The 25,916-nt window shown below is 37.5% G+C and overlaps 1 protein-coding gene across 1 annotated transcript in view; it reads right to left on the reverse strand.

Annotated features, from left to right (window-relative positions):
- LOC105396496 overlaps positions 1–25,916 on the reverse strand; it is a 168,993-nt gene that overhangs the window by 130,077 nt on the left and 13,000 nt on the right. The gene's annotated exons all lie outside the window — the stretch shown is intronic.

Consider the following 25,916-nt stretch of genomic DNA (forward strand, 5'->3'; position numbering starts at 1 on the left):
TCGTTAACCCTTAACATACCTGTAACAAAACGAAACATCGTTAATTTGTGTTCGGTTATCTTGAATCCAATTTATTGAATGAGAGAAAGACCAAAATCAACACGCAACCGGTTTGTATTGGGGCATTGACATTGACCATTTCCCGAACTTTGCATCGCAAATCACAACACAATGCAAAAAGATCTGGGTTTGGCAGTTAATTTATTCAATTTATGTGCCCATTTATCGAACTGCTCGTTTTGCCAAAATGGACCGAGGCACCCTTCAGAGATTAATTAATAAATTCCAGGGCCTTATTAAAAAGATTGGAGATAACGTTCAATTTATTAAGTGGACTCATTAATAATAATCAAAGTTTATAAAGGTACTTTTTAAATATTATATACGCTAAGAAATGAGCATTGTTGACAAAGAAGTATCATTACCACTTTTACTTGGGCTTGAACAGCAAATATCAGATACGCATCTTAATACGAGTAAACAGAGAGGCATAATTACGTTCATTGTAGTAGAAAAACATGGTCTTGCTGTTGGAAGAAGAGAAACTATGCTCATCGAGCGATCTCTGTCACGAATGCCTGACCACAGAGACGTTGCATGCGTATAAATATATGCGGAATTCGATTTCATTATCAGTCTATTATCTGCTGGTGCAAAATTGTGACGTGTGAAAGAAACCAAGACAACCGTGCTTGGAAAACGGAAAAGTTTATTACAGCTTCAAGGAAAATGAAGCTGGTGAGTGAAGTGACAGTGTTTTAAGTTAAACCCTTGGATTTATAAATAAAAATACTCCGTAAGTAATAGTTGCTTTAATTACGAAACTTTTCATGTGTATTTTTCTATTATTTACAGATACCGATAGCTGGACTATTAACGTTTATGATAGTAAATGTAGAATCACAAAACTTGCAACATGAACCATATCCGTATCCACCGCAATTTCAAACGCCAAGCTCAGCCGTATTTACATCGGACAAATCCTTGTATTTACCTCCAGAAAATCATTCCCCTTTACCTTACTTCCCAATGAAGAATGTTAACAATCTTCCATTTCCTTATCTCCCTGTAAGCGGTACTAAAGCACCTTCAGTATATCCTACTCCTTATCCTTTGATTAATCCTTCGTCAATAGTCCCAAGCTTTGATGACGATGATGACGAGACTGAAACGGATAACGGAAGAATAAGACTATCATCTCCTCAACCACCTAAGCAATTTCAAAACCAACAGCAGCAACAACAACAACAAAACAATAACCGCACACAGAACACACATCCAAATCAACAAAATGAAAGGAAAGAGGGAAGAATGATGACAAAATCATTACCTTTACCATACCGCCAACCTATTGATAGAGCGGATGTGAAAATGCCGTTCCATTATGGTACGATGCCAACTCCAATTAACCAAACACCAGCTTCACGACGACACATGATAGTAACAGCAGAGATGTCAAAGGAACAAGCGGCTTACGATCAGTTAAAGACTGCATCACACCCGGGACTGCAGTTTGTGCATGCACCGCCTGGCTTTGTCTCTTCGACAACGGAACCGGCTATTCCGATCCTTAGATTGTCCAATGAAATGGATTTGGATGGAAGCTTTAGTTACGAGTAAGTTTTTGACAAGTAAAGTCCAGCAACTTTGTGCCTGACCTTCTTGAGGGGTAAAAGAAAGAGGGGTGGGAGGCAAGATACTGAAGATGCGTAGCGAGATGTGCTGTAAGGGCATAAGGCACATAATTGGTGGACTATAAATACATCAAATATAATATGTAAAATAAGTAAAGATAACTGATCATTGACCATTTCATCAACCCTTTTAATTTTAGAGCCCTTGGAGCAGATCAGACCCATTACGTGCAGCACAGCCGCATGGAGAATATGGGTTCTGAGAAGGAGGAGCAAGTTGTGGAAGGTTCCTACTCGTACGTTGGAGACAACGGCCAGACTTACACAGTTCACTACATCGCTGACTCAAACGGGTTCCGCGCTAGTGGTGACCATCTCCCAGTGGCGCCGCCTATTCCGGAAATCATCCAAAGGTACTTAATGCACTATTGTTTTTACATAAAAGTTCAATTTATGTCGTAACTAAATAATTTAATATTTATATTTTTTCTTCATAGGGCTGTACAATATAATCTAGCGGAAGAAGCAAAACGTCCTCCTCATTTGAAATCATCCTGGGAAGAAGACTCTAAAGAACAAAATGAGAGACCGAAAAATTACAACCAACTGTTTAACAATCCACCTCCACTGCCACCACCAAGAAACTTGTTTACAGGTAAACAACCCGAAGCGTTTTCTTATAACTATGGTTTACAAGGAACTGAGACCCATGTTAATGTGCAAAATCCTAACAATAACAATAACAATAACAATAACAATAACAATAATAACAACATGAATAACAATAACAATAATAACAACATGAACAATAACAATTTGGTCGCCGCCGCTAGTAACCAAGCACCAGTAAAAACTGTTGACTTTGTAAACGATCAAACGCAGGTTAAGCCAGTTAACAATGGTCCTATTGCTCCTCAAATTACATTTTTGGCGTCTCAAGGCGCTCATGTGCCTTCGGCTAATACAAACCAACAAACTATATCTAGAATGTTTTCCAACATAGAAAAATCGGCCATGCCTCAGTTAATGAACTACGAGTCAATCGTAAAAGATAACAATGAACAAGAAAATAATAAGGCCTTATGGAGATGGCAGTATGGAACCACTGCAAACAATGCAGGTCCGGTTAAAGAATCCATATCAAGATCATTTGCTGAAGGTGACGATATTATGATAAATTTCAATGACATGACTCAAGAAGAATATACTAATATGATTCGTTCACAATTGGAACCTAGCCAAAACATTCAAGCTACAGAAAATCAAGCTGCACCGTACGGCCTACCTGAAGAAAAGCATTTAAACATTCATAATTATGAAGCAGCTCCTCAAAATACACAAAATAACTACGTCACAGAATCCCAAACGAATATTCAAGTAGAACCAGAACAAAATACACGTGCACCATTGAGTTATCAACCACAAGAACAGAAAACGCCGGAAAATGCTTTCCCTCCTCAAAATCCTGACAAGAAATGGTATGATACAGTTCAGCAGCAACAACCACTTGAGAGTACCAAAACACATGAAAGCCGAAAATTTAATTCAGGTGATTACTCTAAGCTTATAACTCAAAAACATTTTGTACCCCAAAGTCAAACTGTGACTCAATCATACGATTATGAAGAAGGATTCTATGATGTAAGAAAAATTAAATCTTATAATCCTGAACCTACTAAAACATACCATCGAGAAGTAAAAGAAGAATCTCCGCAAACAAAACAGGAAGTTGTTAGTAGCGAACCAACTATTTCTAATATTGAGAACTATTGGTACAATCAACAACAAAGAAGTGAAAATACCCAGCCATCAACTCCACAACCTACAACCAAAAGCAGTTTTAAATTCACTGATTTTATTGTTAGCGAAACCAACGATAGTTTTAAACCTATTATAGATACAACCAAAGAACAAACCACAGAAAGACAAATAACAACAACAACAGCTATAAGTGTTGAAGACATTTTTGAAAGTAATATTTTTTTGAAAAACTTGGTTAGAAGTAACAAAAATAATACGAAACATGCTAACAAAATCACTGAAGATCCTAAGCCAAATTTCCCAGAAAAAACCACAGAGGCACAACAACTATCTTCACTTAACAAACAAGATACTCAACAATCATACAGTAATAATTATAACCAAGATAATCAATTTCAAAACCATCAATTCTACCAGAAAAATGCGCTACAGAACAATCACGTGAAAGCAAACAGTGTAGAACAACAAATGTACCAAAATCACAATACTCAAGTCAATGCTGATGCACAAAATATGTTAAACAAGTTCAATTCGGATACACAAAAGATGTACAATAATTTCAACTTAGAGACAAAAGTGCCAAATCATTTCAATGCAGAACCTAAAGCTGATAAAGTTCCCAAATTCTTACATGAAAATCCATCAAACGATCTAAAGTTTATGAAAATGAAGCCGATGGATATGTCTGAAGTTATCAACTTAGTGGCAATGAAAAACCATTTTGAGTCAAGTAAGGTACGACCAAAAAGCAAACCGTTCCCAGAATTCCATCAGCCCAAAGAAATGTATTACACCAGTCCCACAGAAAACCAGGAAGAGAAAGAAAACAACAACAAACATAAAATCACTCAAGAACATGCACTTTCGTATAACAAACCACAATTAGAGCAACCGCAAGTTTACACTCCAAAGAAATCTTTGAACCAGCAACAGCAAGATGAGTTGAGAGGTATAATAAAGAATTACAAAGTTTTGCAACGCAATAAGCAGAGATCAGAGCAAGATAACTCTATGAGGAAAGAACAAAACTCGATACCATTGAGAATGATGCAAATGCATTCACCAAGTCTACCCCCCTTGGGGAGAGCTGGGCCCACAATAAAGACATACTTACCACCCATTTATGTATAGGAACAAAACACTGTGATTAGGTTAAATTTAAATTAATATAGTTGGTAGCTTTGTAAATATTGTTTTCTGTTTGCATTTATTAGTTGTAAGAAATAAAATTATAAAAATTTACAAATTAATGTTGGTTTAAATTGTAATCCATTCCCCTTACATTTTAATTTTAAGTGATGTGTGTAAGTACCTACATACTAAATAATTATTTTAGGTAAATTATTAAATGAGATTACGATAACTAATACGATAATCAACTACGATAATAAGAGATTAAACTTAACTTTCTTAACTTTTACTTTAACATTCTTTTAATTTCAGTTTCACGAAGATGATCAGACTCAATTTAAAGCTTATTATGTATAGTATATTTTATGTATAGTATACTATACCTCTAACACATATTACTTAACTACCTTTAGATATTAGGGGCCTTACCACAAAAACATAAGACATTATTTAACAGATGTTTAGCGCTGTCAAACGCCTACAAAATATGTGAAATTTAGTTTATAACACATGCTAAACAATGTTTAAAGTTTTTTGTGGTAGTACAGTAGATCTTTTATTGATAAAAAAAACACAGTGAACTATGTGCTTAGGAACACACCCTGAATGGAACGGTATCACCTTGCAAATTTTTCATTGGCTGATTCGCTTTGCTAGTGAAAATGACGGGTGATGAAAGATCTGCGATTGGCCACCGGACAACGGATCGCGTGCGCAGATGCGATTATGCGCATTGCGATCTCCCTGTCTGAATCGAAAGCGGAACGGACAGCATTTTCTAAGAATTTTTCAAATTACTTAATTTGATTTATCTTTTATCCCGACTTCTTTAACCCCTTGTCTGGCGGAGCTATTTTTATAGATCGATTTATATTGATTTTTCCGATCATAATTTGGTTGGCGTCGCAGACTAGGAGGTTTTTTAAGAATTGATCTTTCACCAAAAATAAGTTCTTCTTGTAAGAACACAGGTACTAACTAAATTACATCATCATTTTGTTATATGTTTGTGCACTCATAAAGTGTAAAGGCTCTTTACATCTACTCTTGTCTTTCAAGTATAAAATATGAAAATTTCATCAGCAACGAAAGTAACAGTATATAAAACCGAGCTCTGAATATATTTTTCAGTACAAAAGAGCTGTGTGCTTTATTGAATTTTCATAAACGTAAATTTCCGGTAACGATCGAATGACAGTCTTAATAGCCAATACGGGTATTTACGATGTGCCCACTTGTTCGATAGCAGGCAGTGCCTACAGAGTATCTGCAGAGAATTTTAGTTTTACTGCAACATTCATCAATTAATAATGAAAGCTTTTTCTTTTTTAATCTGAAAAATATTGCAACTTTTATTAAACAGTCTTGCTAACATACGGTCATAGTTTTGTTTTCATATACATTAAGCTCTTGCTTTCCAAGAATTAGGAATTAGTTAGTATTAAGAAAACTATTTTCCGCATTTTCATGGGAATTTAAATACTTAGCATTTTTGGTGAAGCGAGGCTAATAAAAAAAATTAAAAAAAAACACAAAAAAAACACGCACTCACGCCTTGTACTAATGTACTCCCTTGCGGGGTAGGCAGACGTGCATTGCTGCACCCACTTTTCGCCAGAGTGTTATGTTAGTCCCAATGTAAATGGGGGGCGGGCCTATTGCCATTTTACGGGCACATCCAAGACCCGAGAATAAATATCTGTGTTTAAAGAAATATCTGCCCCAGCCGGGAATCGAACCCGGGACCATCGGCTCAGTAGTCAGGGTCACTAACCACTACGCCATTCGGTCGTCTAAATAACACAACTTACATAATACACACATGTAATGTTTTCAAAAATATGAGATATTTGTGTAGGCATTTTGTGGGTGGGACTCCTTCATTGCTCGCGAGTCATCATCATCATCAGCCAATAATCATCCACTGCTGGACATAGGCCTCTCACAAGGAGCGCCACAACACTCGGTCCTCGGCCTTCCTCATCCAACCACTACCCGCCACCCGCCTAAGGTCGTCAGTCCAGCGGGCAGGAGGGCGTCCCACGCTGCGTTTGCCTGTTCGTGGTCTCCACTCGAGAACTCGTCTACCCCAACGGTTATCGGTTCTTCGGCAGATATGACCAGCCCACTGCCACTTCAGCTTGCATATTTTGACAGCTATGCCGGTAACCTTAGTCCTCTGACGGATAACCTCATTTCTGATACGATCCATCACTCGCTCAGTTTTGTGAAAATTCGCTCATCGCTCGCGAGTGTATTATAATGATTATCATGAAAGTACATAAGCCGAAATAAACAGGCTGGTCTGATTAGGTACACAGTTACATACAAACGTCGTGTGCTCAGTAATTTGGCGAATAGGAGCGGCGCGACGCAATCAGACGACGATATTGTGTACTAGATACAGTCAGCAAAAGAGACAAGTGACGATGCCACCGCAAACACTTCCACGTTACGAGCTATGACGAGTGATAGAGTGCACGACAACATTATATGCTCACGGGCAAAGAAACAGTTCCACTTACAACTAGCAGATCCCAAATGGCCTGAATTTTTAAAAACATTTAATTGAAAATTTAAACAAAATATTTACGTTTCTAGTTGCTAATATTGTGATGCGCCGTTAAATGTACTTAAATGTTGCAGAAGGAGTCATTAAGTTAGTTTTTTCCGTTTACGAGTAATTTGGTAATTTTCTCAATGGAACGTTTTCATTGTCCGTGAGTGTACTTAGTAATTTAATAAAGGTATAATACTATTAAAGTCTTTCATTTGTGTCTATCAAATGTAACAAACAAACTTTTTGCACTGGATAGCTACTTATCTCTTTTGTAGGCTGTACAGGCTGTAGACTGCTAGAACAGTTTTGTGTAGACCCTCGTACATTTTAAACTTAGTTTACGTTTACTATATACCAGAGCCAATTTGCAAGCTATAGTGGCAATAGGCTGGCCTTATGAGCATCTGTTTACCCCTTGTATTCGTATACCATATTTTGTGCCTTATTGTAATAATTTTCTCTCCTTCACTCTTCGACGAAATATTTTTCCAAGCCTTTATGACCTTGTTTATCCTGAGTAAATATTATGATCTACGTATAAGTTGGTATCCATGGCTAAATAGTATATGCCTAAAAGCTAAGTGGATTAGCCAAAATAAAAATGTAAGTAGGTACAGTGGGGTCGCGCTAAACGTAACTAACACGGCTTTGACGTAGGGGATGAGGATGAAATAACTGGTCTTTTACGGGATAAAGAAACTACAGTACGGAATTGTAAAAAAAACATTCGTCTTATAACAACCACCACCATTTAGATTTACGTACTCGTATTATATTAGGCAGGAATAATGAGGGAAGTAAGGTAAATGTCCCAGTAGTTGACACAATAGTGGCAATAACAACAACGTTGTTAGGGAAAAACTTTTGTTACGAAATCAGGCGGTAACTAATTAACAAATTTTGGTAAATCAGTCTTCTATCTAAATTATTTCCTTACAATCAAGTATCTAATTAAACATTTTTTACTAATTTACGAGAAAATTTAAACAGTCTCAAAATGTACCTATAATTGATAGGAAATTTTTCACTTCGCCCAGTAATTGACAAAGTAGTTTTACATAGGGTAAATCGTGGTATAACTGGCATGTGTCAGTAACTGGCACTTTGACTATAAAACTAAATATATTAAGCTTTTGGATATAGTAAGACCATCTTTGATGTGTTTACAGCAATCTCCAATTCTTCATTGATATTATAGTTTAATTTTACGTCGCTTGGTGGGTATTTTCCGGCGCTGGAAATTATCTCAGTCAAAGCGGCGAAGATCGCCAAAAAAATGCACGTGCGTTAAGTTTTTTCTTAAGGAGACACCAAAATTTGTATGGCCTGTTTTCGCGAAAATAAATAAGTTTTTGATAGTGTGACAATAACAAGGAAGTAGGGGAAGGTCTAAACAATATCATAATAGCCCGATTCACTGTGATTTTTGTTGCTTTTGAGTTATATTTGAGGGTGCTAGTTACTGAAATGTAATTTATATCTTCACTTAGTAACTGGCACCCCCCTGCCAGTTACTAATATTTTGGGTTTTGTGATTTTGAGCTATTTTATACCTTCTATCGACAGAAAATACGATTTAAAGTGCACTGTAAAAACCCCCAGTGTCTAGGCAGCTTTGTTTCAATAACTGGCACGGGGCTGCCAGTTACTAATCTGCATACATTTTTTTTACGCACCAATAACTGGCACTTACTGGTGCGGTAAACATTTCTTTCATGTTTCTTTTCAGAAAAATGACTAAAATCAAGGCAATCTACAGTAGTCTGTAATTGTCCATTGCTGGACCTCTCACCAGCAGTCCAGCAGTGACACTGCACTCTGTTCTCGACCTTCCTCATCCAGCCACTACCGGTCAGCTTTATAAGGTCGTTGGTCTAGCTGGCCCGAAGGTATCCGCCGCTACCCTTGCCTGTTCGTGGTCTCCACTCTAGAGCGCGTTTGCCCCACTGGTCATCGGTTCTTCGGCAGCTATGGCCTGCCTAATGCCACTTGAGCATACAGAATTTAAGAGCTATATCGGTTACTCAAGTTCTCTTACGGATTACCTTATTTCTGATATGGTCCTTCATAGAACCACCAATCTTTAATGTCCACGTCTATGATCCATACGTCATCACCAGTAAGACGCATTGACTGAATACCTTTGCCTTCAGGCATTTATGTGAAAATTTATCAAATCTTCCCTTATGCAGTCCAATCCAGTAATACATATTTTGTTTTATGCACCTTACAGCTTCGTTTTCGAAGTTCCTTCTGCCTAGTCGAATAGACTGTCCAAGGTAGACATAATATACTGTTGCTGCATTAAGGCCGCTATGCATGTTACAACGAGGGAATTCCAGAACTGCCCAGGTCTAAATGGAATCAAAGGCTTTCTTATAGTCCTTGAAGAACTTGATAGAAACATGGTTCGTGATGACCTTATAAAACAGCTTGAAAACATGACTTATAAACAAAACTTTCTGCTCCTGAACCTCCTGCAGGTTGACTGGTAGAGAATGCTCTTAGCATTAAGTCCACCTCATTGTACATCTACTTTTGTAAATTGTGCAATAAAAGCATAAATAAATAAATAAAATTGGTTAAAGAGCTTCTGAAGCTGTTCGAGGATAGTAATAGCTTTCAGAAGAGCTGTACTAATTGAAGTGAAGCTGAAAGCCGTAAAAACCTTCAATTTCCGCAAGAAATTTCAGCTTAGAGGCAACTATACTACCGTCAGCAGTCTTCAACTTAGCCAGGTCACTTCTCCCAAGCTGCTGAATGAATACATCAAGGTCCACAAGCATTTGCTTTCTCCATTTCCGTTTCCAAATCCAAGGGTTTCTCGATTTGTTGCATTCATATGGACCCACGATTCGTCGCATACTTGTACTGTCATTTTGTCGTAGAAGTCGACCATTACAACGGTGATTTTGAGTCTTACCGGTACAGAACCTAGACAGGTAATTTTACATTACCTAATATCAAATATATTATTGATTTTAGAGTACTTATTGACCTAATTGCATGATTTTTTAAAAGGTGCCAGTTATTGAAACATCATGTGACAGTTACTAATTTTTACTGCCAGTTACTAGGTTTTTTGGGGGTAGTGCATATAAACTTCATTAAAATCTAATATTAATCATATATCTTTACCATTTATGCCTGTAATTGTTCGTCATCTTATTGCCAGTAATTCAAGCCTACCAGAGCTTAAATCAGGCTAATAGTTTATTTTTAATATATTTTTTTGTGTTGCTAGTCGCTTAAACTGCCAGTTACTGGTACTTTTACCCTACTGTGTTCCAGTAATTGATATGAAGTCGTCAACAATTTTTTTACAAAGTATAAAAAATCTGTCATAGCAAAAGTAAAGTAATTTTCATACATAAAACATTAAACATTTTACACGTATTCGCAACATATTTTACGCATTAACGTTACTTGATATGGGGTATCAATTACTAGGTATTTGATTTTTTCTTGTCCTAGTAGATGATACAAACAAGTAAATATAATAAAAAATGGTAAAAGAAGTATGAACCAGAGAAGTAACTCTACATTCAAAGGTAATAAAAACAATACCTACCCATAAAACGCCATAAGCCAACTGCAATATCGTACCGGCGAACACTCTGAGCTTAGTTATTCAATTTACGAAACACAAGTAAAAGCGTTGATGGAAACGGCTGCGCAAGAAAAAAATTGTAACGTCAAATTGAATCGATGCAGAATACTGACACTTTGGTTGTTAATTTGACAGACTTCAAAGTTCAAGTATTGACAGGAGTGCGTTTAAAAACTTAATTAGTTTTCTTATTGTTCAACCATAAAGTTGAAACTATCAATTACTGGGACCCTATCAACTACAGGGACATTTACCTTAGGTATGCACTTAGTATTTGTAAACATATCAGCTATGAGTAAAGTGAATATTATGTGCATTTATACAGAAATCCAAGTCATCCTCACCTGCACGTGGTGCACCCTGCTGTTCAACCGACGAGGCTCTGACGCAAACCCCGCCAACACGCACTGGACCAGCGCGGTGGGTGTAAGGTCCAAACCCCCCTTTCAAACATGCATTCACAACCTGAACCACGGCCCCTAGTGCCCGGCGGCTCCGGAGGCCCCGGCGACGACGGAAGCTGGGGCACCTCTGGAGCGGGGGGTGCTAAGAATCCCCGGGCGAATACGACCCTCCGTCAAACGACCTTGGCTCATTGCAAATCGGACACTAAGTTAAACCTTTTGACTTACAACGTTCGTACTCTTATGAAGGACGAACGACTAGCGGAACTGGATAACGCTATTAAAGATATTAACTGGGATATTATAGGACTCTCGGAAGTGAGAAGAACGGGAGAGGAAACTCTAGAACGGGATGATAGTATATTTTACCACTACGGAACCACCGCTGGGCTTTACGGTGTAGGATTTTTAGTAAAAAAGAAATGGAAGCATCATATTCTCGAATTTATAGTTCTGATAGACTTGCGGTTTTAAAATTAAAGTTTACTAATAAACAAACTCTCACCATAATCCAGGTTTATGCCCCAACATCATCACATACCGACGAAGATACCGAAGAGTTCTACGATAGCCTGAACAAAGCTTATGACGAACACAAAGGTACATGGACGTTGGTTTTAGGTGATTTCAATGCGAAAATTGGTAGCAGACAGGATACCGACAATGACCAAATACTTGGTCCCTATGGTCTAGGTAGCCGAAATGACCGCGGCACGCGTCTGTTACACTTCGCATTTGGGCAAAACCTGAATATCAGCAATAGTTTCTTTTATAAAAAACCTCAACGCCGCTGGACTTGGGTTTCACCAGACGGAAAAACCAAAAACGAAATAGATTTTGTATTATCATCGAATAAAAATATAGTGAAAGATATTAGTGTTTTAAACCGATTTAATTACAGCTCTGATCACCGACCAATTCGAGCGAAGATATCATTAAATGTTAAAGACACCCGGAAACAATTATATTCAAAAGGCAGTATAATTACCAGAGAAAACATATTAGTTCATGCAGATATTTTTAAGTTGGAATTGAGTAACAGTTTTAATGGATTAAAATCCGACACAGTTGATGCAGAGCAAGAATATGTTAACATTCAAAAAGCCATACATACCGCTAAGAAAAAGGTCAAGCAAAACTCAAGCCGTAAAAATATAAACAAATTAACACCAGCCACATTATTATTAATAAAAGAGAGAGAAACACACCCCAAATGCACTAAAGAGTACAACGTCATAGATAGACAAGTTAAACGTAGCATACGGAGAGACATAAGAGCTTTTAACACCGAAATAATAAAAGTGGCATTAGAAAGTAACAAGTCCTTAAGAACAGCCAAAAAAGGTATAAGCAAAGGAAAAACTTGGATTACAAAGCTAACAGACGAGAACGGCAATCAACAAGCAGGGAGAGATAAAATTATGGAAATTTGCACCAAATTTTATAAGAAATTATATACCGATTCAACAAAAACTAGTAATAATAATCATGATACATATTGCCGCCCAGACTCCATACCACTAATCACAGGTCTTGAGGTCCACCGCGCCATCTCGAGTTTAAAAAGTGATAAAAGTCCAGGCGATGACGGCATCACCTCAGATACATTAAAAATAGGAAAATCCGTTCTCGTCCCTCACATAACAAATCTTTGCAACACCATTCTCATTTCAGGAAAAATACCTAGCAAACTATGTCATTCTAATATTGTTTTACTCCATAAAAAAGGCGATAAATCCGATATAGGCAATTACAGACCTATTAGCTTAATTTCTCATGTGTACAAAATTTTCATTAAAGTTATAGAGAACCGGATTGCTGGCATTCTTGATTCCAACCAACCGCCCGAACAAGCAGGATTCCGCCCAGGTTTCTCCACCTCAGATCACCTCCACACCCTCAACCAGATCATCGAAAAGTCTACCGAATATAATAAGCCACTCTACTTGGCTTTTGTAGACTATGCCAAGGCATTTGACAGTCTTTCACATCCCGCAATATTTCAAGCCCTCATAGACCAAAATGTCCCGGAAACATACATAGACCTAATAAAAATAATCTACGAAAACAGTACAGCCAATATTAAATTGCAATCAGCAGGACCCTTGTTCAATATAGAGAAAGGCGTAAAACAGGGCGACCCGCTATCTCCAAAACTATTTACTTGCACTCTCGAAGAAGTTTTCAGAAAGCTTGCGGTCCCATGGGAAGACAAAGGTATTGACGTCGGCGGCAGAAGATTAACCAACCTTCGCTTCGCCGACGACATTGTACTCTTTGCCCCGTCGGCATCAACACTCGAACACATGCTGCAAGATCTCAGCACGGCAAGCCTTCAAGTCGGATTGTCGATGAACCGGTCCAAAACCAAGATCATGTCCAATAGTGCGAAACGCAGGGTCACGGTTGACGGTCAGGATATACAATATGTCAACGAGTACATTTACTTAGGCCAGCTAGTCTCATTCGAAAACAGGCAAGATAAAGAAATCGATAGACGTATCGAAAACGCCTGGAAGAGCTACTGGTCTATGAAGCAGCTGATGAAGGGCAACCTTCCACTGTCACTCAAGCGCAAACTCGTTGATATGTGTATCTTGCCCGTCCTAACCTACGGCGCACAGACATGGTCACTGACCGAACATCAAAAGGCCAGACTGAAGGTTTGCCAAAGAGCGATGGAGCGTAGTCTTCTCGGTGTAAAATTGACGGACCGTGTCAGGAACACCATACTACGCTCCCAAACTCGCATAGTCGATGTCGGTGTCGAGACCGCAAAGCTCAAGTGGAACTGGGCCGGCCACGTCTGCCGCATGCACCCGGACCGGTGGGCCAAGATAGCGACCGAGTGGGTGCCGGGCGACGGGCGCCGGCGGAGAGGCAGGCCGAGACGGAGATGGCGGGACGACCTGGACAAATTCGATAACAACTGGGCTGAGGGTGCACAGGATCGAAAGGTGTGGAAGATGAAAGGGGAGGCCTTTGCCCAGCAGTGGGAAAATAAGTAGGCTATTATTATTATATATTATATACAGAAATAACATAAGTATTCTTCATGTAGATCCTGGCCCTGGCACCTTTATAATCCGTCAAGGGTCTATTTTTTGTCTTTCAGGACTAGCGATGCCTTTTTCACAATTCCAAATTTTCACACAATTAATAAATAATAATTAAATATGTGGGGACATCTCACACACGGCCATCCGACCCCAAGCTAGGCAGAGCCTGTGTTATGGATATTGGACAGCTGATATATCTACACAAATATATAGATAGATACATATTAGATATAAATATCAACACCCAAGACCAGAGTACAAATATCTGTCTTTAAACAAATATCTGCTCCAGCCGGGAATCGAACCCGGGACCTTCGGCTTAGCAGTCAGGGTCACTAACCACTATACCAGTCGGCCGTCAATTGGTAAGTAGGTACGAGTATCCTAGTTTACAGGGCATAATCCAGATTTCTAGTTAATCCCCAATCGTCGTGTTATCCTAGTGAATTGGTTCCGATGAGTTCTTTGCCAAATAGGTCCTTAGCTGATTGGATCCACCAGAGTATGGGCGGGAATTGGAAGATAGGATTTAGGCTTATTAGCTTAAGTTTATATCATTGCATTGATTATTTCATCTGCGAGTGTTGGAGTCGTACAGTTAGTAGAATCAACAACGTAGTAACTTTTTACAGTAGAACCTCTTAATTTAAGAAAAGTGAGCTAACTAAATGTTTCGAGTTAAGAGGTGAAAAGTAGTTAAACGTAGACATTTATACAACTGCTTTATTTAAATAGGATATAATTATAGGTACTTTTTACATTGAAAAAAATAGACCAACACGGTTTTAATTATTTTTTTAGAAAATAACTTTGTTTTTATACATGTACGTAACCTTTTGGGACACCCTGTATGTGTATTCTATACTGTGTGTTTAATAAAAAATACTCAAGTATTGCAAAGGATCTAACAACCCTATAATTTTAACAGGCGAATTCCAATATTACCAAAACAGAAGGCGGTGGCCTAAAAATTTACATCCGAACCTAATTTTCTCACTGCGTACGCCGTTCACATGTAAACTATTCCTCCCCTAGACCCGTCATGTAATGTGAATGAGTCACAGGGTGGTTACTCTATACTGAAGAAAACCTACGACAGAGAACTGTCATGTAAACGGCACCTTTAATACAACGTGATAGAGTCAGTTAAGAGAGAGAAAATTAGTTTAATAAAAATAAAAGATAAAATACTCTTTATTGCACACAAACAGAAACAGTATTACATACATGAAAAGAAAATAAATAGCACAATCGGCGGCCTTATTATTAAAAGTAATCTCTTCCAGACAACCAAATTGAAAGGAAATAGAAAGAAAGAAAAAGGTCGCCGTTTAATCTCATATAGAGTGACCCCGCAGGGCCGGCCGAGGGTAGCTAAGATCTTTGAATCATAGGGTTTTACCGTCACAAGGGGTTTACTATACATGGGTAAGAAGAGCGCGATTCGGGGCAACTTGGAGTTTCTAAAGTGAAAATAAAGAGAGACGAATCGAAGATCTATGTTATTTTACACACTCACGAGCAATGAACACGTTCCATTGACAAAAGAAACAAATTACTCCTAAACGGACAAGACTAGCTTAATAATAATAATACTAGCTTTTGATTTCTTCAATGTGAAGTTATATACTATATATGTTATTGTTAAATGAAAACTGTGATAGAGTACCCTTAGAATGATAGAAAAAGTTGGTAACGAAGCTAATGAAAACTTTTAAGTATCATTCACATATTTTACATATTTATGTAAAGTACATATTATCATTTATTATCTTAACTTAATTCATTATAATAATTGTCTACAAACAATGGCTTTCCTTCGTTCAGATACTTTGGGCTCCCTGTGGCACGCATCCGTTATCGCTTTAAGATCGCTGAGTTACTGTGAATAGGGCACCTAGTGACGTGGCCTTGGTTACGCTTTAGGGGTTCATTTGGATCGGTTAATAGGGTGATACGGCATTATGGCTTCCTCTACTGTTAGCTTCAACAAGTTCTACAAAATAGGTAGAGCCAAGTACCTACTTTCGTAAACAAATTGACTGTAGGTATTTGTGGTATAGCCGCGTGCCGCGTGATATCTAAGTGTCTTATTTTATAAGTTAATTGTGCATCTTAAATAAATATGACTTTGGATTACTCTGGAGTGCGATGAAAAACAGCGACCTACCCATTCATTTCAGTTGATAGAAAATCGGGAAAATAGGGAGTTATCCCTGTACCCAAATTCACGCCATCAGACTGGCATATCCATTCATTTTATCGCCTCATCCACACTTCCCGAACTTCAACCATCACGTTTACAATAATGGGACACGTTCAGGAATTACCCTCGACCCCTGCGGCCTACTGGGGGGTCACTCTATATGAAGAAAAACTAAGTTTCGGAGCAGCAGCTACACTATCTCGTTGGATTAAATGCCGATTGCATGACAACTCTCGTTCGTTCGTTTTTCGTCAGTATAGAGTAACCCGCCTGAAACTGCACAGCTGGTGCAAGAAAAACGTGTTAAAACGCGCGCCGAATCATGATCTATTGAATTGAATTCAATGTTGGAAAGAGTAAGTATAACAATAAATTGTAATACCTATGTAAATCATTAACTCCTATAAATTATTTCAAAATTTTCTCTTCCCTCCAAAGGTGGTCTGGTAGAGATTGCTTTAATTTTCAAGCAAGTCTTTTTGTGCTGTTTTATTTGTAAATTGTTATTTTGTAATATTTCCTTTCATGGAGCAAAATATTCTATTATATTTCTAACTTACCTAGTAAGTACCTGTGACGAGACAAACCTTGGGTTGGAAATTTATTGAGAATGACGATTTGTGTAAACATAAACATATTTCACAACATACTCGTACTATTACTTTTTTCATCCACTTCGATCCTTACAGAGTACTTAATACCAGAGTATACATTTTCTATCACTAAGCGATGTACTAAGTAAGTAAGTACTTCTGTAGTTACTTCCCAAATAGTCTTCGAAACAATAAATAAAACTCCAAGTACCTAACCGGAACCCCGAAACCCCTAATGTAACCAAGACCGCAAACAAGCCCATTTTCGCATAGACAGATCGATTTTACCACAAAAAGAATTGAAAAGGACATCAAAGTGTTAGAGAAAAGGGAACTGCTAGGGAAATATGTAAATTTTAATGTAGCTAGTCGAACTCCCACATCAAAGTCTGTGCAGCGAAAACTGATTTTCACTCCACATTGTAGGTATAGTGTAGCCAGAGCTTTAGTGCGTTTTAAAACTCCCTATATAGGTACATATAAGTTTTCATGGATTAATTGAAAAGTCTACATCGTATTATAACAGCTATTGTTAGTAGCTGTTATAACTTATAAAGAACTTATACTGTAATAATTATTATTTATCTGATTATGAAGTGACTTAATGAAGAATGTTCTTCAGGGAGAGTGATGCACTTATTTATAGGAGTTTTCGGAATGTTAACTAAAGTTGTTCCTAATGAACAGTGTTGTAGTTACCATCCCATTTAGCTAACAATACTTTTTCTAGCTATATATTCTTTATCTATACCTACACTGTGTAGACGAATTTTCTTTATAAATGCACTCTGAACAGTAACTCTCTATACTCCTTCAATGCCAATAAAATTCGTTTGACATTTCCGTTTTATTTTCTCCTTTTCGTTCCGATTGTGACAATGTGGGGGCCACAGTTGTTGTTTGTTTTGCATTGCACTCTCACTCTAGCGTTTGTTTGAAAATGTCCTCTCTTTGATATTCTTCTATTGCATTATAAATATTCGCCGTCAAAGAGCCCTTCTTTGAATAAGAAACTCAATGATACGGTGGCTTAATCTATGAATGAATGTTTGCTGCTCACAAAGTAAAGCGGCGTATTGAATTCAGATGTGACAAATAAAGATCGTCATAATATAGTACAGTGCCACAAACTTATCTGTTCCGGTGACAGTTCATGTAAATGTGTAATATTTCTTCATTCTATAAGATTTTAAGTTTGCTAGTAGTGGTAATTCGCTCTTGTGGTTTCAATAAACCCATCTTATCTATATCAATATATAATTCATTAGTAAATAATGAGATATGGATCAATTTAGTTAGCTTTCACCGGAACATATAAGTTTGTCGCACTATAACGTTTATCTACATAGACTAAGATGCCGTGTCGATGTCGATGTCGTGGGGGTTGTTTTCTAATATGACAAACGTCATATTGTAGAACTTTCACTACAATAAGATTATTATGAATCAATTTATGATTTTATTACTTAGATCACTCATCATACCAGACATCGATTATATTGACATGTCGCATGCCCCTTCGATTCCACCTCACCCAATCACGGTTTTAATCCTTTTAGCTGCACCTGGCAGAGACAAGCACAATGGCGGGTGCCCGGGGAGGTATACGATGTCATCACAGCGATTAATTACTGGAAAATGAACACCGCACGCCGATTTCAATTAATGCCCATATCCGAAATTAAATCTGATTACTGTTCACCCTGGGGGGCGCGGTTTAAACATGGTTTAAACGCGAGAGATGCTAGTAAAGGATGCATGAGAGGAAATCCGTGTTTTGGAACTGTTCATTCGCTGGTTTTTGGAAGATTTTTCGAATTGGGTTTTCAGAATGTTTGTGTTCTGTCCAGGTACTAGATACAGTACAAATTTCGAACAATAAATATCAAAATACCTCATTAAATGTCCATCTAGTATGAGTGTGGGATATGTAAAGAAAGAAGCCAAGTAAGCAGTAAAATTTTAAACTTTAAACATCTTCTGCACAACTCTTCTGCCGTTCGTAATGCATACGGGCATAACGAAATCTTCCAGTTGCCTTCTATAGCTTCATAATAAAAACTTCAGTAAGAAACCCCGCATTGTCAAGACGAGACGTCCCACAGTTGCTTTAAAAATCGCCCGCCGCTTCCTATTCGGGAAATCCTTGTAAGTATGAGCTAGAAGTTTTCTCATAAACGAAAGTGGGAAGCACTTTTCTAGTCTTAGAACGGCTGCAGTTTTTGCTAACGTATGCTGTACGTAAGTATGGAGTATTTGGTAAGTTTTTACAAAGAGAACGCGACGTGACAAAAAGGTGTGTTGGAAATATGGGACATTATCATTTGGGTAAAAAGGCTACAGGGTTTAGAAAATTATACTTTGGTTATGCTGGCTTGGCTATACCTATATGATGGCGGCTGTGTTTTTGTCTTAATGTCCTATTATTTACTACACTTTGTCAAATAAATATTTAGTTTTATTGTGAGAAAATAAAGGATATTTAAGGTATTAAAGGTAAGCTAACGACTGTAATCCCCAAAATGCTTGCAAGCGAGCTATCCGATACTTTAAAGAGACTGACAAAATCTTCCTTCTACGATTCACAATCCACTTATCAGCATTCCTGCTCCTGACCGAAGCCAAAGCACGACCGAAGTCATTCAACACACGTTTCCCTCCACCACTTTTAAAAGACGCCCTAAATTTTCTCCCGAAAGCACTAGACATAAGTTATTCCGCCTGTCTTCACCTACACCCTAGCCTTGACTACAGACATTTCTGTCTGGGCCACATCTGGTGCCAATATTAGTATGTTGATGAGCAATCGTGATAGCACCCTGCAATATGATTTATGGAGCTCAGCGGCTCCAGAGAAACGGAGGGCAATTTTTGTGAGCAAAATTGGATTTTTGATAGTATTGATTTGTTGCACAAAGATTGGTTTATGATGAAGGGCAAAAGGAAGCGAGACCGAACAAGTATGTTGTTATTAGGATTAATTTTTGTAACGTAAGAGAAGTACTATGTTCCTTTGGCTATAAGCTTTCGTATCTATTATTTTTGAAATTTGTTTAATTGAATTTTTATTTATTTATTTATATACACTTTATTGTACACATACACAAGCAAACATAAAAGAGAACAGTTACAAATCAAAACACAAGACGTATACAAAGGCGGGCTTATTGCCAAAAAGCAATTTCTTCCAGCCAACCTAAGACTGGGTGAAAGATAAATGAATGAATTTGTTTTTACTTTTACTGTTTACAAGAAGCCTCGCAGAAGTTAAATTTTATGAATAAGTAGGTAAGTATATGAAGATAATTAAAGAATCATTAAATACATACTTATAAAGTTAATGCTCTGAAAAAATTTCCCTTTTTGCCTTTCTTTGATGGTGTGGTAAGTTTGTAGGTACGTAGTACACATCATTCGTATCTGGCCAAACCCACGCCTACAGTGATGTGTACATAAACATCACTGTAGGCCTATGTTTCCATCCTTACCATTTCCCATTTCTACAGATTATCGTTTTTACAGATTCCCCTTTTTACTAATTTTCACTCGTAGGACATAACCATTTCTACAGATTATTGGCAATACCTACCTACTGCCTACACGGCTAGCGGTGATGTAATTGATAGGACAGATGATATTAATGCCCACATTGCCCACCCCAGTGGGCCGCACAATTTATGTTGTAATACAACCACCGATTTGACACCCCAACGTGTTTCATGGCAGCCGACATTATTTTTCAGATTTACTGCAAGTGTCTACCTAACTAGGTATAGGGTATAGGTGATAAAGTACTTACCTAAGTACTTATTTTTTTGTCTTAGTAAGTATGTTTTTTTAATTAAGATTTACTTATCTTACGTTGGTAAGAAGTACTACACTTTATTCCTATTTTACTTTACCTCATGGTTCTTTATACTTCCCGTGGAAATAAAAACCTTCCACACCACACCACTTCATTATAACTACACAAAATAGACAAATTATACAACACAGGTTTACAAACAGACTTATACGAAGCAGATATTCTCATACAAAGGCAATTTAACAGTGATCGAATTTTTAAACCATGCTACCCGCAATCAGCTGCAACCTGCAAAACAGGGAAGGCAATGGAAGGCTTTCAAATAGAAAGTCTCTAAAGCGCGATCTCTTAGTGAAAGTCGGTACTATTTGCTACAAAAACGTAGTACCACCATAAATAAAAAGCATTGTGAGTAAATATACGTCGTGGTTTTGCAAAGTTCCACTAGATGGCGCTGTTACGGTTTTTTAGAACATAGTATTATACAACAACAACCCTTCCTTCATTGGAAGGAGACCCGTGCCCCAGCAGTGGGGACGTAATGGGTCGTGATGAAAATTGTTCTATTTTACCTGCCCTATTGTGTTAAGTAAGTCATATTTTTGGCATTCCTAGGCCAATTTAGGTTTGTTATACCTCATTCGAAAGCTAATTAAATACTGAAGTTTTAAAGATAATTTGCAACAAAAATTGTTACGTGATTTTTTATTTTAATTAGGGTTTTTTTCTGTATAGTGACTGTTTTATTTTATTTTAATTTTGATGTTTTGAAGCCTATATGGCTTAAGATAACGTTAGTTATGTAAATTTAATAGCTATTATTATTTTTTTCATTATTTAATAATGTAAAACCATTAAAAAAGTGGTTTTAAAAGGTCTACTTTTTCTTAAATTTATGTTTAAACTTTTTATGGACGATTTTTTTATAAAATTCTAAAATTATGAATATTTCAGAAATGGTTAACTTTTGGATAGTACATACCTTATTGAAATCGACTAGTATCTATCTCTTCTATCTCCCCTTAACGGATCCGCCACTAATTACCAATCACCCTGTATACTAAATATTATTAAGTATTTTATTTATCATACTTACCGTACGTAGGGTAAGTAGGTAAGTATGTAAAATTAAGCTTTTTAATAAGTAATCATTTTAATTACATAAAATAATAACTCAACATTTTAACAGGTAGGGAGATTATTCTGTAAGTACTTATTTAAAAAGCAAAGAGACAAATACCTACTTTCTAAGCCTACTTTGTATCATCGAAGTTTGAAAGCTTCATACCTACTTATCAATAAGAAAATAGTACCTAAGTACTTACTTATAGCAACGATCGATACCGATAAACGTACCTTAATCTACTTGTAAATGTTTAAGTTACGAAGGAACTTCAAATATAAATGCATTTTTTTTACGTGAGCGCGAGTTTTCATTGAAAAAGCACGGCCGGTCGAGCCGTCTGGCTGTTGAATTGAAAGTTTTACTCATAAAATAGTTTTTCAGCTGAAAAAGCATTGCAGTACTAATAGAATAGCAGGCGCCTATCGTTTGCTCAGCTACGGGGTGCGGCGGCGGTGAAGTATTGTACCAGCTACCGCTGCACGGGTTCGTTATCGACGTAGGTAAACGTCACTACTTATATCGCGATTCGCCTTAAACGATGAACGCGCATTAAATGCGGTGGCGGCTGGGATGTATAATAACTAGTACTAGGTAATCTAGGTATAGGTTTAAACTTGGCATAGGTAATAGTTCATTGTTACCCATTGTGCAATTCACCTCAGTTGAACCCCGTTAACCCCGTATTTAGTCCCTCGGTATGTTTATGTATACGTGTGTCCCCACACATATATGTATACATAAGTAATCAGTAAGTATATTTATAAAATTCATAGTGCCTAACACTCCAGAGTGGTCCAGCAGTCGTGAGTAAATTCCCAAACACATTCTAAGTGAAAAAAAACCTCGCAAGCAATGCGTTTAGATGCACGGCTCAATAGGCACTTAGGGCTTTGTGCTGGTTGAACCCCGGAATCTTCGGGCTAGACTTTTATAGAGCCGGCTCTTTGTAGCCCAGATAGCTCATCTAGATAAGTGGCGAAGGCTTTCATACCACGAGTGCCTGCGGAATGTCCTTTAGCTTCTAACAACACTTCGGGTCGCCTTCAGACGAATATTTCAGGATTGAGGCGATATAACACGGACTGCCGAGGTGTTGAAAAGATTTATAAGATCGCACAGGTTAAATTTGAATGTGAAAAGATTACGATATTCAATTTCGGCTCCGGGAAAATTTCAAGGAAGTTAGTAAAAAATTCTAAAAAAAATATTTTATATAGCTGTTCCCGCGCGCTTTGCTTCGCCTTAAAAAGTTTTCCCGTGGGAATTCCGGGATAAAAAGTAGCCTACGTTCTTTCCCAGGGTCTAAACCGTAGGTATACCAAATTTCATTCAAATCCGTTCAGTAGTTTTGGCGTGAAAGAGTAACAGACAGACAGACAGATAGACAGACAACAGTTACTTTCGCATTTATAATATTAGTTAGGATTATTTACGCTATATGCTCGTAGTATGAACTTATCATTGCTAATCATTCATATCGTTCCTTCCGGGATCACTAACTAATGTATCTTACTTATCCCCTGCCTTGTTACTACCAAGTACAGTGGCGAGACAGAATCCTCAGCCGATCCTCGGCCAATGAACCAGTGTGAAGTTGGCAGCCTAAAGTTAGCAGCCTAAGTGTAGGCGACCAAATTAAGTAGGTTACGATTTGTACCACACATATTATTCAAAATTAGGGCTAATTTCATATTACTAATAAATACAAATGTATTAAATAATGAAAATTTAAAACATCGAATGACAAAACCGCAAAATAAAAAGCAAAATAATTTTTTAAAAATCTATTCTCCTTAAGTGGATGACGTTTCAACCACGAAGGAGTCGGAAAGCCACGACCAGACCTAGTTTAAATCGAAGGCTGGTTAAGTAACACCACCTGAAAGAAGTTTCATCAACATTGAAAGAGGATTACAGGTGTCAGTAAGAAGAAGAATGCTGAAATCTGGGGAAAAAATACATATTTCACAAAGTTTTTTAAAAATTTAAGCCGAAAATGCTGATAAGACCGCAACGTCTGCTGGTTTTTATGATCTGCACTGATGATTGCTGAAATCCATTTTCAGGATTTTCAGCTCACATGAGTACCTCTCCAGTTATGGGTAAATAGGTATTTAGCGGCCTAAGTCAAAACATTACTTTTATACCCTCAGATACCATAGAAGTAGGTGGAAAGCCACGACCAGACCTAGTTTAAATCGAAGGTTGGTTATGTACAAACAGCTGAAAGAAGTTTCATCAACATTGAAAGAGGATTACAGGTGTCAGTAAGTGGAAGAATGCTGAATTCTGGGGAAAAAATACATATTTCACAAAGTTTTTTAAAATTTTCAGCTGAAAATGCAGATAAGACCAATACGTCTGCTGGTTTATATGATCGGAAATGATGATTACTGAAAACTATTTTCAGGATTTTCAGCTCACATGAGTACCTCTTCAGTTATAGCTAAATAGGTATTTAGCGGCCTAAGTCGAAATAATACACTCATACCCTCAGATACCCTAGAAGCAGATGGAAAGCCACGACCAGACCTAGTTTAAATCGAAGGTTGGTTAAGTACCAACAGCTGAAAGAAGTTTCATCCACATTGAAAGAGGATTACAGGTTCCTGTAAGAAGATGAATGCTGAATTCTGGGGAAAAAATAGACATTTCCCACAGTTTATTAAGATTTTAGATGGAAATCCTCATGAATCCCCTAGAAGCAGGTGGAAAGCCACGACTAGACCTAGTTTAAATCGAAGGTTGGTTAATAATCAACAGCTGAAAGAAGTTTCATCAACATTGAAAGAGGATTACAGGTTCCTGTAAGAAGATGAATGCTGAAATCTGGGGAAAAAATAGACATTTCCCAAAGTTTATTGAGATTTTAGGTGGAAATCCTCATGAATCCCCTAGAAGCAGGTGGAAAGACACGACTAGACCTAGTTTAAATCGAAGGTTGGTTAATAACCAACAGCTTAAAGAAGTTTCATCAACATTGAAAGGGGGTTACAGGTTCCTGTAAGATGATGAATGCTGAATTCCGGGGAAAAAAAATACACATTTAATAAAGTTTATTGACATTTTAGATGGAAACCCTCATGGATCCCCTAGAAGTAGTTAGAAAGCCACGACCAGACCTAGTTTAAATCAAAGGCTGGTTAAGTACCAATAGCTGAAAGAAGTTTCATCAACATTGAAAGAGGATTACAGGTGTCAGTAAGTGGAAGAATGCTGAATTCTGGGGAAAAAAATCATATTTCACAAAGTTTTTAAAAAATTTCAGCTGAAAACGCGGATAAAACCGCAACGTCTGCTAGTTAATATGATCGGCACTGATTATTGCTAAAAACCATTTTCAGGATTTTCAGCTCACATGAGTACCTCTCCAGTTATAGGTAAATAGGTATTTAGCGGCCTAAGTCGAAATATTGCACTTATACCCTCAGATACCCTAGAAGCAGGTGGAAAGCCACGACCAGACCTAGTTTTAATCAAAGGTTGGTTAAGTACGAACAGCTGAAAGGAGTTTCATTAACATTGAAAGAGGATTACAGGTGTCAGTAAGTGGAAGAATGCTGAATTCTGGGGAAAAAATACATATATCACAAAGTTTTTTTAAATTTTCAGCTGAAATTGCAGATAAGACCAATACGTCTGCTGGTTTATATGATCGGCAATGATGATAACTGAAATCTATTTTCAGGATTTTCAGCTCACATGAGTACCTCTTCAGTTATAGGTAAATAGGTATTTAGCGGCCTAAGTCGAAATATTACTTTTATACCCTCAGATACCCTAGAAGCAGGTGGAAAGCCACGACCAGACCTAGTCTCAATCGAAGAATGTTTATGTACAAACATCTGAAAGAAGTTTCATCAACATTGAAAGAGGATTACAGGTGTCAGTAAGTGGAAGAATGCTGAATTCTGGAGAAAAAATACATATTTCACAAAGTTTTTAAAAAAAATCAGCTGAAAACGCGGATAAAACCACAACGTCTGCAAGTTAATATGATCGGCACTGATGATTGCTAAAAACCATT

Source organism: Plutella xylostella, chromosome 21, assembly GCF_932276165.1.
Source record: "Plutella xylostella chromosome 21, ilPluXylo3.1, whole genome shotgun sequence".
Taxonomy (NCBI): Eukaryota; Metazoa; Arthropoda; class Insecta; order Lepidoptera; family Plutellidae; genus Plutella; species Plutella xylostella.